At 53.1% G+C, this 15,198-nt stretch overlaps 1 protein-coding gene across 6 annotated transcripts in view; it reads left to right on the top strand.

Moving 5' to 3' along the window:
* The window catches only part of SHANK2 (SH3 and multiple ankyrin repeat domains 2), a 559,408-nt gene that overhangs the window by 207,566 nt on the left and 336,644 nt on the right, over positions 1 to 15,198 (top strand). The window lies entirely within an intron of this gene.

Consider the following 15,198-nt stretch of genomic DNA (forward strand, 5'->3'; position numbering starts at 1 on the left):
GGGTGACGGAAATGCTCTATTCCTTTTTTTAATTTAACTTTTTTATTTTATATTGGACTATAGTTGATTTGCAATGTTGTGTTACTTTCAGGTGTATAGCAAAGTGTTGCAGTTATACATATACATGTATCTGTTTTTTTTCAGATTCTTCACCCATATAGGCTATTACAGAATATTGAGTAGAATTCCCTGTGCTGTGCAGTAGGTCCTTGTTGGTTATCTGTTTTATATATAGTAGTGTGTATCTGTTAATCCCAGACTCCTAATTTATCCTCCCCACCTTTCCCATCTGGTAACCATAAGTTTGTTTTCCAAGTCTGTGAGCCTGTTCCTGTTTTGTAAATAAGTTCATCGGTATCATTGTTTTTAGATTCCGCGTAAAGGTAATATCATCTGATATTTGTCTTTCTCTGTCTGACTTAACTTCACTCAGTGTGGTCGTCTCCAGGTCCATCCAGAAATGCTCTCTTTCTTGACAGGAGTGATGGTTACGTGGGTTACCTACGTTCAGCAAATTGTACACGTACCTTCTTTGCATTTCGATGTAGGTACTTTGACCTAAATGAAAACAATTTAAAACTTGCGGGGATAGAGGCCCTTGGAGAACTCTACATGTGGAGTGGTTATGACAGGATGTTTGGAAGTGAAGGCTGATCTTCCATTTGTGACAATACGTGTAAGAGAATGTCTTTCATCTCTGCAGATACTGCGATAATTTAGAAGGAAAAGCGTCACGATGCTTTAGGCAAAAATGATTGTGCACACAGGTGCGTGTACACCTGCCACGCCAAGCAACGTGGAAACCATCGTGTAACCCAGCTGTATTACATGGTGTGTTGATTTTCACTGCTGTATTCCTTCAACTTCTTAGGTGTGTTTGAAATTTTTCCTAAGGAAACCTTGAGGGTGGAGGGGATAAAGGCTCTGTGTAAAGATAAGACAGAGGAAGCAATTTCTGCTCCTGTGTTTCCATTGTGACAGTAGCCCCAGCTCACACCCCCCGTATGCACCCTAAAAACCGACCATGTTGAGGGGATTCTCAAGCCATCGTGTGACCCCATCATGTCTGATCCAGGTCTTTGCCAGGCGAACGTACGTGTCTGGGAGGAAGGTAAAGAGATTCTCCGTACTCTTGTGCTAAGCAAGGTCTTATTGGCTGAATTGTGTCCCCAAATCCCTATGTTGGAGTCCTAACCCCCAGGACCTCAGAATGTGGCTATGTTTGCAGAGGGGTCTTTAAAGAGGTGATTAAGGTGAAATGAGGTCACAAGGGTGGGGCCCTAATCCCATAGGACTGGTGTCCTTATAAGAAGAGGAGACCAGGACACAGACACACACAGAGGGACGACCCCGTGAGGACACGGGGAAGAGATGGCCATCTACACTCTGAGGAGAGAGGTCTCAGGAGGATCAGCCTTGCCCATACCTGGGTCTCAGATTCCAGCCTCCAGGACTGAAGACAGTGAATGTCTGTGGTTTGAGCCTCCCAGGCTGTGGGACTTACTAGGGTGGCCTAAGCTCATCCACTAACGGGTGTCTGGTGGCCTCAACTGTTACTCCTTTCTTTGGTCGCTGACCTGAAGAAAATGGTGCTGAATTTCTGCTTCTGAATCAGATCTCATTATTAATCTCTCCCGGACCTCTTTTCAGGCAAGGGGTCCTTGCCTAAGCCCAGGTGCAGGAGAATTTTCTGGGGTGAGAGCCATGCGAGGCCATGTACGTAGCACCGGATCACAGCCCCAGGCTTTGTGATCAGACGGCAAGGTCTACCTGTATGAAAGGTACACACCTAACTTCCTGGAGCTCTTAAAGCCTGTTCCCTCATCTGGGAAACAGGAGTCACAGTAGCTCTCCTTCCCAGGCGTGAGAATTAAATCAGATAACTGCATTTAGGTGCTCGGGTGAGCATGCCTGTTGAGTCAGCATGAGCCGTCGTTGTTGCTGTTAGTTTGACCACTGTAGTCATCTTTATTACAGCATGGTAGAAGCCAATCTAGGAACGTCTGTAATCCCCGAAATCTCAGATTCTCACCATACAGTGGTTTCATTCATTCTGCCCTGTGAGTCAGGGGGACTGAGGGGACAAGTAGAAAAGTCCTACGTCCCCCTTGGGTTCACGCCTCTCCAACCTGTTGGTCCCATCAGGAGCTGCCCTCATGAAGGCAGTTTTGTTTTTTGTTTTTTTTTTTTTTTGCAAACGACGAACTGTTTGCTTTTTAGCAAGATTCCTGGGAGCAAACGGTGTCCTTCAAAGCCATTGCTATTTCAAAGGAGAAATTTGCATTTTGTTGGCAAACCCATCTGGGAGAGAGGCTATACTTTGGGTCCATGGGAAGGAATCATTTCTCATTCTTTCATGCATGTGGTAGACTTCTATGCCTCTCTTATGGCTGCTTTTCCCTTGACTGTCATGAATATTTTATACCACTGAGGACTGGATAATACCGTGCACAGGGTCTCTTCTGCATCAGAGGGGTTGGGGGTTGCGGTCCCCTTCCCGGGGCCTGGGAGGTTTCTCCCTGGTTGGTGTTGCCACAGCTAGAAGTAGACCAGCTAGATCGAGTCTGACCTCACGTGTTGATCAGGTCAGCAACTTCTGAACATCGAAGAGAGGTTTTCTCCATAAATAAGAATTCTCAGCACCAACCGCGGGTTCAGCATCTCCGTGTGAGCAGGGAGGAATTCTGGGGCTGAGCCCCAGCCTCCCTGGGAGGTAAGTGACAGAGGCTCGTGTCCTGCTCTGAAACAACTTTAACCTGACACACCATGTGCAGCACTTAGGAGCGTAGGCTCTGGAGTCTGGAGACAAATTCTGAATGGCTGTGTGAACTCTGAGGCTTCCGCCAGGTTTCAGGTGCAAAAGCACAGACGAGACACCCCCGTGGGGACCGGTGAATGTGCCCAGGCTGTGGTCACCAGGCAGTGCGGACTGGAATTGTAGGAGATTGAGAAGCGTGGCCACGGTGACTTGCAGCCCCTCCCCAAAGAGGTGGAGTGTACTTCCCCTCGGGCCTTGACTCTGGTCGTGTGCTTTGACCAGCAGAATATTCCGGAAGTGGTGCTGCAGCGTGGGGTTCCGGAGCCTGCCCTCTGGAGGCGTGGCAGCTCTAGATGTTACCCAGCTGGAACACTGTTCTGAGGCCACCGTGGAAGGGAGTCATGTCTGCTGAGGCCAGGAGGCCTGGTGGAAGCAACCACGTGGGCTTCGGTCAATGCCAAGACGCGCGGTGAGGTCATCGGACCCACCAGCCCGGCTGGAGCCCCTCTTAAGGCACGGGGAGCCCACATCAGTGGTGCTCGGAGCCGTGGCCCGTTTTGCTTCGTGGAGCCTTCTTAGGCAGTGAGATGTTTCACTGACGCGCTAGCGGATTACGTTCTCTTTTATTCCCGGTCTGTGAAGTTTTATCACGAATCAGTATTAAGTTTCATCAAACGCTTTCTGGTAACGTACTTACGAAAATCGGTAACAGTTGCTGCAACCATCAAGCGATCCTACCGACGTTCCCTTTTTTCTGTTAATGTGGTGAATTATACTGATGGCTCTTTTATTCCTGTAATAAGTCTACATAATGGTGACGTCCTCTCCTTCCTACACAAACCTCTGCATTTGATCTGCTCGTATTCGCCTGGGATTTCCTGCGTCTTTGGGAGAGGTGACTCTTGCCCTTGCGGAGCCCTGGTACTGAGACCACGTTGGCCTCGTCCATGGAGTTGGGGAAGTGCTCCCTCTTTATTCTCTGGAGGCATTTGGGTGAGATGGGTGTGAGCTCCTCCTTAGGCGTTTGGGAAAATGCATCTAAGAAGCCGCCTGGGCCTGGAGTTTTCTTTGTGGAACGTCAGGCTGTGCTGTGAGCCATTTATCAGTGTGGACAATTTTAATCCTCCGAGCATCACAGAAGGGTTAGACTTGTAAATTATCCCCAGTTACGGAGGAGGTGAGGTAGCGTGTCTGCGGTGTCCGTGCTAGAGGGATCCACGCCGGGGAGTCTGTGGCCGTGACCACAGCACCGCACTGCCCAATGAAGGCTGACCACCGCCCAGGCTGTCCCCTTCACTCCTGGGCCAGGGGACGAGGAGGCCATTTCACCCCCAGCCTTGGGGTTCCAGCAAAGGAGAGGCCTCGCCTGGACGGGTGTCCCAGGAATGCTCAGGGTCCCCCTTTAACCTGGGGAGGCAGGCGGGTCACCCAGCTAGGCACTGCCCGTACAGCAACCTCGCAGCCCCGGCTGCTTCGTCTGGCTCAGGGCCGGAAGCCCCTGGCGCCGGCACTTCCGGTGGTGCGGATGCCGATTGCCTCCACTGGCGAGGGGGGTCTCTTCAGGCAGCCCCGCTGAGTTCGGTGTGGAGTCCCTGAGCCTCCAGGTAGCACGTCAGTTTGCAGAGGCTCCCGGCTCCACAGGGGATTTGTCTGGAACCTGCAGAATTGCCCACGGCCTCCCTGGTCTGGAGCCCAACCTAGAGGCGGCGGAGACTCCCTTGGCGTTTGTCTGGTGGAGTCCGTGACCTCTGACCCCCCCGAGCCTGGGGCCCAGTCCCCTCCCCGCATGCGTGAAGGGTGCTCAGAAGTAAGATACCTTCCCAGGCTCCCGGGTCTTCGGGTGTCCGTCACTTCCTGATTCACCGTTGGAGTCTCGAGTAGGGGACATGGTGTCATCTGGAAGGAAAGCCAAAGAAGGGGACGGGCCGAGCCCGTGGTTTCCGTCGTTGTCTTTGTGTGGAGCTGTTTTCCAGTTTTGGCGAGGACGTGTCAGGATCTCAGAGCCGCCTATAAATAGCTCTGTGTTGGGAGGCACGTTTGGCTTTGGGGAGAAGAGGATGCTTCGTTCGGGGCAGGAGAGTGGGTTTCCTCCGCATTCTGGCTGCGGATCCCAGGAGATGACAGTTTCGCCAATGATGAGAAGAGGCAGCTTCTCCCTCACCCTGATTCCAACTCCAGCGCCAGCCCAGAGGGGTGCAGCGGGGCCCACCGTGGGCACCACAGCAGGGCCACAGCATCTCCAGGGCACTGACCGCCCACCACCAGAGCCAGGAGACCGAGCGGAATGTCCAAATGGGGCAGCCCAGCTCCCTGGAAGATTTACTGACACTCAGGTGCCAGGGTCTGTGTGCACCACCCCTCCTCCAGCCCTCGCAGGAAGGCATCTACTTAGAGCTCAGCACTGGACCAGGTGACAGGTGGAAAAGGATGCAAGTCCACTAGATACCTGGGCTCAGATAGGGTCATTTCCTCACATGGAATGCAAACTTACGCAGACCAAGGAGAGCTTTAAAATAGACCAGATTAAGTGCTACGTGGCATAGGGCATGGCAAATGGTGACGTCAGATTATGGTGGCTGGGTGGATGGGTATGTTGGTAGGTGTTTGGGTGTGTGGATGGGTGGATGGATAGCTGGGTGAGTGGATGAGTAGATGATTGGGTGGGTGGGCGATTGGCTGGGTGGAGGGATGGTTGTATGGGCGGGTGCATGGATGGGTGAGTGAATAGGTGATTGGGTGGGAGGGTGAATGTGTGGTTGGATAGGTGTGTGGGTGGATATAAGGATGGCACGATGAGTGCATAATTGGATGGATGGTAGAGTGGATGGGTGGATGGATGAGTAGGTGACTGGAGGGTGGTCGAACAGGTGAGTGAGTGGATGGATGGATGGATGAATGGATAGATGGATGGATGGATGGGTGACTTGAGCCCACAGAGGGTGTTCTGCACATGGTGCCGGAGTCTTCCAGGAAACTCTTTGGAGGGGGCTGCCTGATACAGGAGGGGTAGAAATAGATCAGCAGAAAGTCTGAGCGAGGACCAACCAGACTGCCTTGCACTCTCCTCCCCTACCTGCCTGTCGAGTTAATTTTCCTCCATCAAATCTTCCCCTGGGTCTGTCCTTGCTCCTGGTGCTGTATCGAGCCCCCTCAGCCGTGTGAGCCTGACTGCACATTCTGTTCCTTACATTTCCCCATGGTGGTCCTTAAGCCCCACGGAGGGCACAGCATGTTAGGAGACAGTGTGGGATTCCAGCCATCTGGTTGCGGGACAGCCTTGAGGGTAGGACTGGGGTTTCACCCGGGCCCCCAGTGTCTGACACAAAGCCTGGCACATAGTCGGTGTGCAGGGTCAGCTTCCTTTGTTGACCTGGGGAGGGACGACAGGCAGGTGCCCAGTGCAGTTAGGGGGTGGTACCTCACACCACCTGTGGGACCCTGAGCAGGGGGCACCCGCTGCTGCACCACACACAGCACTGACCTGCCCAGGCCCCCGTGTGCATCCGGCATGGCCCGTTGGCCCGAGACATGGACCATTTTCAGGCACCCAGAATGGCTGCAGCCTGAACCTTTCCTCCGCTTACTCACTGAGGAGTGTGTCCCTGAGTCGGTAGGGGACAGTGACCTTGATCCAGTGTCTGCCCACAGGAAATCCACAAGCATCGCTGGTGGGGGGGATGCAGAGACTGGGTGGATGGGAGAATCTGCCTCATTCAGATATAGATTAGAGGGTTGAAATGAGCGCCAGAAGTGAGGGGCTCACTGGGAATTGGGGACACTTCCTCTGTGACGGGCCCCCTCGCACAGAGGCTAGACACGGGAATGAGGATGGGGCAGAGCTCGGGGTTCTAGAAGGACATCATCCCTGTGCATTTCCTCCAGGCTCTCACGGAGTACTGGGGTGTGGGCAGCGGCCGCTGGGACACACGTGGGGGGAGGAGAAACGCCCAGGACCTGAGGTGTCGAGATGCTGGTCACAAAGGAGCCTGGACCCCGGGCCCAGCCTCTCGTGAACAAGGCAGCCCCGACTGCTGTCTTCCCCGTGACGCTGGGTCCTGCTCTGCTGTGGTACTTCCTGTGATACCAGGTGGAGTCCCCAAACCTCATCTTTCTACGAGCGTAATTCCTTGTGAGCTATGTTGTCATATATGGATTGTGAAAACATCCTTCAAGGACCAAATTTTGTAAAAAACAAAACAAAACAACACAAAAAAGGGATTGAAGTCAAGTCGATCTGTGGTGTCGATTTCTGAGTTACAGAAACAGATCAAAAGCCCCGCCCTTGCCCTCGGCCATTCAAGTCCAGGAGGAAGAGGGAGCAAGCTTGCGGAGGGGGTTTTGCTGCGGGGTGGTTGCCCTGCCAGGTGGAGAGGCATCTGGGGCACCTTTCCCTGCCCACCGCATGCTGCTGTTGGGGAGACGTGGATTGCCCTTGCCAACGTTCCTGCATCCTCAGGACTCCCCACAGCCTGGTCACCGAGGCAGAGCCCCTGGGGGCAGCGGGCAGCGGGTTCCATCTGACCTCGTTCTCCACACTCCGTTGGCCTCTCGGAAGGGACCTCGTCAGCACCGGCAAAGGGTCATGACTTCATGGCGCATCCCCGCATCCTTCGAAACTGTAACCGTCGATGCTGCCCGGACCGCTGTAACACCTGAAATGCATCGTGTCAGTAACAAGGCAACATCTGAGGGTTTATAAAATGAGCCATGTTCAGGTGCTGACTGTGCCTCGGGGCAAGAATAACGGGGACCCACAAGCGTGAAAGCCTCACCCTGAGGCGGCTGTGTTAGGCGGGGAAGCGCAGCCCCGCTTCTGCAGAGAGAAGGGGACAAGAAGGGCTCCGCGCGTCTTCCCTGGAGGCCCCGGCAGGTGACCGGTGTGGACCACAGAACTGGCCACCTGCCATCTGGGTCCTCCCCCACCCACTGCCCAGCCCCTGGCGAGTTGATCTTCCTGTGGCTGCCCTCACATCCTATGGTTTCTCCCCGCCTCCTCTCCATTCCGCGGGTTTCTCTTTCCCTCTTCTCTGCAGAAGCCCCGGCTCCCTTAGCCTTTTTTTTTAAACATCTTTATTGGAGTATAATTGCTTTACAATGGTGTGTTAGTTTCTGCTGTATAACAAAGTGAATCAGTTATACATATACATATGTTCCCATATCTCCTCCCTCTTGCGTCTCCCTCCCTCCCACCCTCCCTATCCCACCCCTCTAGGTGGTCACAAAGCACTGAGCTGATCTCCCTGTGCTATGCAGCTGCTTCCCACTAGCTATCTGTTTACGTTTGGTAGTGTATATATGTCTGCACCACTCTCTCACTTCGTCCCAGCTTCCCCTTCCCCCTCCCTTAGCCTTTCCCTTCTGAATCCTTCACAGGACCCACCAGTCTGTCCCCAGCCAGCCTCTGCCCTTCCCCCGCTCCACCGCATCCATCCTGCCTGCGGTGTGGACCGATGGGGCACGTTCACTGCTCCGACCAGGAGTGCCTCCTCCCGGTACCCCCGCCAGCACCCTCCCTGCGTCCACCCATGAAGCCTGGCGATGGCTGAAGAAAGGAGGGTGCAGGAGGAGCCTGTGAGTCCAAAAGGGAGTCCTTGCTGTCCTGGGTTTCCAGACATTTCCCCTCGAGTTGGACACCTGCCTTTCCTTATGGCCATGCCCAGACGCCTGGCTTTGGCACGTGTTGCTGAGACGGGGTTGAGAGCAAGACGGGAGAAGGCAAGTTGAGTTAAGGGAGGGGGTGTGGAGGTGGGGGAGGAGGACAGGTGAGCCGGGAAGGGCTCAGTCCTCACTTTCAGATCCTGAGGAACCTGTGAATGGCAGCGTCCATCCTTATAGGAAGCGCATTTGCCTGCACTTTTCACAACAGAGAATTCTGTGGTCACTCAGCCGACGCATCACGCTGCCCGTGCCTTGTCACAAGCCCTCGAGAACAATCTGTCACATTTTTCCTTGTGCTGCTGTTCTTCTACTAAGGCGTCCGAACTGTGATTCTGTTACAGGTTAACTGTTTTTAAAATGCCATGTGATGAAAATCAAAATTATTTACAGACATCATTCTGTGCCTTGAAAATCAGATCAAGATTCTGGCCCTGCACGGCTTGAGTTATTAATAATATCTTGGCTTCAGCACTGACTACTGTGCGATGTCAGGCAAGTTACGTAACCTCTTCGTGCCTCAGTTTCGTCACATGTCAAGTAGAGATAACGCTGCCCACTTCATAGAGTTGTTAGGATCAAAGAGGCTCTATCCATGTCAAGCCCTTAGAACAAACAGTGTGTCTACCTAAGGGCTTGGCGTAACTTGATTTTATTATTGTTATTGATATCGTATGCCTGGAACCAAAGAAAACAGACCCCAACCTTCTGCCTTCTTTATGCATCAGACCAGCAGCCAGACGCTTGCTGGATGGAACTGAGATGCCTCCGTCAAACCCAGCCCGCTCTCCATCCTCCCATCATACACTTCGTGGGATGCCCAAGCATGGGGCAGGCAGCAGGACAGGCAGGCGGCTGCTTCCTGCAGGAGAGGACTTTCCTGGCCTTGAAATCATCCAGGGAGAAACAGTCAGCCAGTTACCACAGATACAAGTTTGCATTGTTCTCACTTGCATCGTGGGCTCGGTTCTTTTGGCCAGAAGAGCGCCTATGGCTTCCGTGCTGCGGTAACTCAGTCTGCAGCTCTTAAAGCTTTTCTTTGGAAGCATAAGCTCGGAATTGCTGGTTGCGGGTCCATTTTTAGGTTATTTTCGGCAGCTGTCCTGGGTGTGCATTGGAGCGCAGATGTGCGGTGTGCGCTTGTATGTTTCTGATGGCGTGTTGATCGTGGGCGCTTAGGGGACCTTTATAACGAGCTGTCCGCTGCTTACAGACAAGTAGTCAGTAATAAGCACGTGAACGACAATAGTAACAGCAGACATTTTTAGGACTCACCGTGTGCCGGGCTTTGCTCTAAACCTTTACATACGTAATCTCATCGAATCCCCACAACAAGCCCGTTTTTTTTAATATTTGTTTATTAATTTGGCGGCACCGGGTCTCAGTTGTGGATCCTTGTTGCCACGTGCGGGATCTTCGTTGTGGCACGTGGGATCTGTAGTTGTGCCATGCAGACTCTTAGCTGCGGCATGCATGTGGGATCTAGTTCCCTGACCAGGGATCGAACCCGGGCCCCCTGCCTTGGGAGCCACTGGACCACCAGGGAAGTCCCCCAAACCCATTTTAAAGTTGAGGAAACCGAGGCGCGTGGATTAAGCGTCATGCCTGATGTCACCTAGTACAGCTGTGGGATTTGCAGCCAGGCAGCCTGAGGCCAGAGCCCCTCTCCTCTACGGCACCTGTCTGCCAGCTCCCCGTCAGGCTTCGGCTGGGGCCAGCCTGTAGGAATAGGTGAGCCGTGGGGAGCGGCGTCTCCCTTAGAGAGGGGGGCATCTCGGTCTCTGTCTCTCTGATTGAAGGTGCCTGCCTGCTTACCTTCACTCCCAGCAGAAGCAGCAGCTCGGGAGTCTGGACAAGATTACCCGGAGGCGAGTAGCCGCAGATAGGTCCATATGCGCGGGACCATCCTGCTAACCAGATAGGTTCTCCCTGCTCAGCTGGGCGCTGTCCCAGGCCCCTCCTCCCTCCTCCTCCTTAGGGCTGGGTCATCCCCCCCACCCCCCTCCCCCAACCCCTGCCTGTGGAGGGATGGCTGTTCCAAAGCCCCGGCGTCTCTCCTAACACCTGCCTGACTGTTCGGGGTGGGTCCGTGTTCTCGTCTTTGACCTTCTCACCTTCTGATCCACACAGGTGGACTTCTACCTTTTTTTTTTAATTACGGTAAAATACAGATAACACGCATTTTACTGTCTTAACCATTTTTAACGGTACAGTTCAGCGGCATTAAGTACGTTGCAACCATCACCACCGTCCCTCTCCAGAACTCTTTACATCTGGCAAAACTGAAGCTCTGTGTACTGTCTGTCTCCGTGAGTCTGACTCCCGCGGGGCCTCCTGGGAGTGGAGTCACACAGGATGTGCCCTTTTTGCCTCTGGTTTATTTCACTTAGCGTAACGTCTGCAAGGCTCATCCATGTTGAAGCCTGTGTCATAATTTCATTTCTTTTTAAGCCTGAATAATATTCTGTTCTGTGTACATACCACATTTTATGTATCCGTTCATCCCTCAGTGGACACTTGGGTTGCTTCTACCTTCTGATTATTGTGACTAATGCTGCTATGCACATGGGGGGGCAAATATTTGTTTGAGTCCCCGCTGTCTTAATCTGCTCAGGCTGCTCTGACAACATACCACGGGCTGGGTGGTTTAAACAACAGGAATTTATTTCTCACAGCTCTGGAGGCTGGAAGTCCGAGATCAGGGTGCCAGCGTGGTCAGGTTCTGGGGAGAGCTGTCTTCCTGGCTTGCAGACGGCCACCTTCGTGCTTTGTTCTCACGTGGCAGAGAGAGCAAGCTCTCTGGTGTGTCTTCTTATAAGGGCACTAACCCATCGTGGGGGCCCCACCCTCATAACCTTATCTAATCTCATCCCCTCCTGAAGGCCCTACCTCCTAACACTGTCACTTGGGGAGTTAGAGCCTCAAAATATGAATTTGAGGGGACACAAACATCCAGTCCTTAGCATTCCACATCCTGGCCCCCAAATTCACGTCCTTCTCACATGTAAAATACATTCTTCCACCTCAACAGCCCCCAAAGTCTTCATTTGTTTCAGCACCACCCCCAAACTCTCAAGTCCAAGTCTCATGTAAATATTGTCTAAGTCAGGTGTGGGTGAAACTTCAGGTACGAGTCATCCTGAGGCCAGTTCCTCTCCAGCTATGAACCTGTGAAACCAAGCAAGTTATGTGCTTCCAAAACACGACATTGGGTCAAACATAGGGTAGACATTCCCGTTCCAAAAGGGAAAAATCGGGAGGTAGGAAGGAGCAACAGGCCCCAAGCAAGTCCCAAACCTATCGGGGTGAATCGATCAGACCTTAAGACGTAGAACTCTCCTCTTTGGTTCAGCATTCTGTCCCCTAGGCCCGTCGGGGCGGCAGTGTCACCCACACAGTGCGGCAGGGTGATCCTACCCCCAAGGCTTCTGGCAAAGGCTCTCTGACCCGTTGAAACCAAGGCAGTGGCCCTGATGTTCTCTGACTCACTTTTGGGGTCATTTCCCCCTCTTTTTGAAGAATAGCACATGTTCGCAATTGAGTGGCTCTATCGTGCCGTCTTGTTAAACCCTAGAAGTCCGACAGCCTCCCCTCGCTTCACCCTACGACTCTACCCCCTTCCGAGTAAACTGGCAGTACCTATGCGCGTATAATTCTGCAACCTCGTTATCACGTGATGGTCCAGCCACACCCTCAGCGTTCTCTTCAGAACCTGCTTCCTCATTTCCTGCACCACGGACAGGCTGAGGACTTTCCAAATCTTCACATTCCAGTTCCTTCTTGCTAAACAATTCCTCCTTCAGTTCATCCATCTTTTTGCATTTTACCGTCAGCAGCCCTCCAGCACTTTGCTTGGGAATCTCCTCGGCTAAACGTCCATGTTCATGGCTCGCAAGGTGTGCCCCCCACAAAACCCCAGGACGCAAGTCGGCCAAGCTCTTGGCCACTTGATCACAAGGATCGCCTCTCCTCCAGTTTCCAGTCACAAGTTCTCATTTCCATCTGAGATCTGATCGGAATAACCTTTAACATCTGTATCCCTACCATGCACCTCAAAACTCTCCCAGGATCAACCCACTTCGAAAGCTGCTTCCACCTTTTTAGTTATTTGTTACAGCAGCGCCCCACTTGCACAATACACACACACACACACACACACACACACACACACACACACAAAGAGATTTATTACGGAGGCTGAGAAGCCCAAGATCTGAGGTCATGGCGAGCTGGAGGCCCAGGAGAGCTGATGGTGTAAGTTTCAATCCAAAAGCCGGCAGACTCCAGACCCAAGAAAAGCTGACGCTTCTCAGAGTCTGAAGCTGGAAAAGAGAGATGTCCCAGCTCACAATCAGGCAGCAGGAGTCCCCTCTTACTCAGCCTTTTTGGTCTAGTCAGGCCGTCAGCTGATTAGACGAGGCTCCCCCACACTAGGGAGGGCAATCTGCTTTACTCAGTCCACTGAGTCAGATGTTAACTTCATCCAGCAACACCCTCCCCCAAACACCCAGAATAATTGTTGGCCAAATATCTAGGCCCGCTGTGGCCCAGTCAAGATGACACGTAAAACTAACCGTTATACAGTAACTGCTCTCAGATCCTTTGGGTGAATCCCCAGAAGTGGAGCGGCTGGATCATATAGTAGTTCTATGTGGAATTTTAAAAAAATATTTATTTACTTACTTATTTATTTACTTACTTACTTATTTGGCTGCGCCGGGTCTTCGTCGCAGCACACAGGATCTTCGCTGTGGTACGCAGGATCTTTTAGTTGCGGCGTGTGGGTGGGATCTAGTCCCCTGACTAGGGATGGAACCCAGGCCCCCTGCATTGGGAGGGTAGAGTCTTAGCCACTGGCCCCCCAGGGAAATCCCATATGTGGAATTCTTTTGAGGAACCTGAATGCTGTTGTCCACAGCAGCTCTACCATTTTGCATCCCCACCAGCAATACACAAGCCTTCCAGTTTCTCCACATCCTTGCCAACACTTGTTTTCTGTCTTTTGATAGTAGCCATCCCGACGGGTGGGAGCGAGCTTTACCTTTGAGGGTCTGGCTGGAAGACAACGGATGATTCTTTTCTTTCTTTTTTTTTTTTTCCTTTTTTCTTTGGCCACGCCACGTGGCTTGCGGGATCCTAGTTCCTGACCAGGGATTGAACTCGGGCCCCCCGCAGTGGAAGCGTGGAGGCCTACCCACTGGACCACCAGGGAATTCTGACCAGGAATGACTCTGACCATTTGTCACCTAAATGACATTGGGTCACTTGTTACGAGTAACCCTGCAGAGCCGCCCTTTTACGTTCACATCATAAATGCCAGCACACTAGGTCACTGGCTTCTCAGGGCCTGTGAGGACCTCCTGCCCGGGGTCCTCACCTCTGTCCCTGTCGTGTTTCAAGGATCCATGGTCTGAAGCCTGGGTCCCAGAGGGGCGGTCAATGTGCAGGAGGCTGGTGAAGCGCCTTTCACCAGGTGGTTCTAACCCTGGCCTTTGCTTTCCACCCCCACGGCCCCCGGCTGGTGTGGACAGGGGCTGCCATGGCTCCCCTGACATTAGCAGGCCGGGGAGGGGGCTGGATTTGGATACGGGCTGCTCCTGTCGGTGGCATCCTTGGAGAACACCTAGCATTAGGTGGGGCCCAAGAGTTGAAATCAATGTCACTTCCTAGGACGGGAGCCTGGGGTCCCTGGGTCTCTGTAGCGCCGCAGCCCCCGGCCCCCATGTGAAGCTGTATCAATCAGGGTTCTCCAGGGAAGCAGAGCTGGCAGGATGGAGATATATATATATTTAAGAGGTTTCTTTTAAGGAGTTGGCTCCCAGGACTGTGGGAGCTGGCAGGTCTGCAGTCTGAAGGGCAGGCTGGGAACTCAGGAAGGAGCTGGTGCTACAAATTGAGGCAGAATTTCTCCTCCAGGAAATCTCAGTCTTTGCTCTGAAGGCCTCCAAAGGACTGGGGAAGGCCCACCCACATCATCACTGAAAGTCGACTGACGGTCCATGTGTGTGTCTGCAGGCTGGCGTCTGAACGCCCGGCTCATTTGAGGGTGGAGACAGCCACCCCCCGGGCCCACCAGGTCTCCCCGTCTGGGACACGGAGAGCCCTGCCCATGGGGGCTCTGGTTCAGGTCTCCCCAGGAGCCCCAGCCCACTCCAGGGGACTTTGGCTTCGCCTGTCTGGCTGCCGCAGTGTATCAGGGACCACGTGGACTCTTTACTTTAGTCGGTGCCTCTGTAGGGCTCACGTCGGACCGTTTCCTGTAGGTGCTTGTTTCGTTGCTGTGCACAGGTGCATGGGTGGAGTTTTTTTCTGCTTGAGTGAAAACCAGTGAACGGCTTTGAATGCTTTTTCGAGATTTCCCTCTCCCTCCAGTTATGGGGACCAATCAGAGGAATAGATTCCCCCCCAGGGGAGGGTGTAGGGACCAGTTGGGCCTGGCGGGGATGCAGGACGTGGTCCCTGGAAGTTTCCAGGCTCAGCCCCTTGAACTGCGCCCGCTGTGGCCTCCTGGGCCGAGGACTCTCTCACATAGATTCTCACAGAATGATGGCCTCATTGTCGAAGAACGCCCAGGGGCCTAGAGAGGGGCAAAGTGGGAAGATGTGCCTCGGCCTGGGGACGATGGGTACTGTAGCTGCCGTTTTAGCAGTTACGATTGGTCCACAGCATGGACGGGCCTTGAGGGCACTGTGCTGTCTGAAATCAGACAGAGAAAGACAAATACTCTATGCTCTCACTCCGAGTGGAATCTAAACCAGACTCCTAGAAAAAGACATCAGATCTGT

Source organism: Orcinus orca, chromosome 8 (assembly GCF_937001465.1).
Source record: "Orcinus orca chromosome 8, mOrcOrc1.1, whole genome shotgun sequence".
Lineage (NCBI taxonomy): Eukaryota > Metazoa > Chordata > Mammalia > Artiodactyla > Delphinidae > Orcinus > Orcinus orca.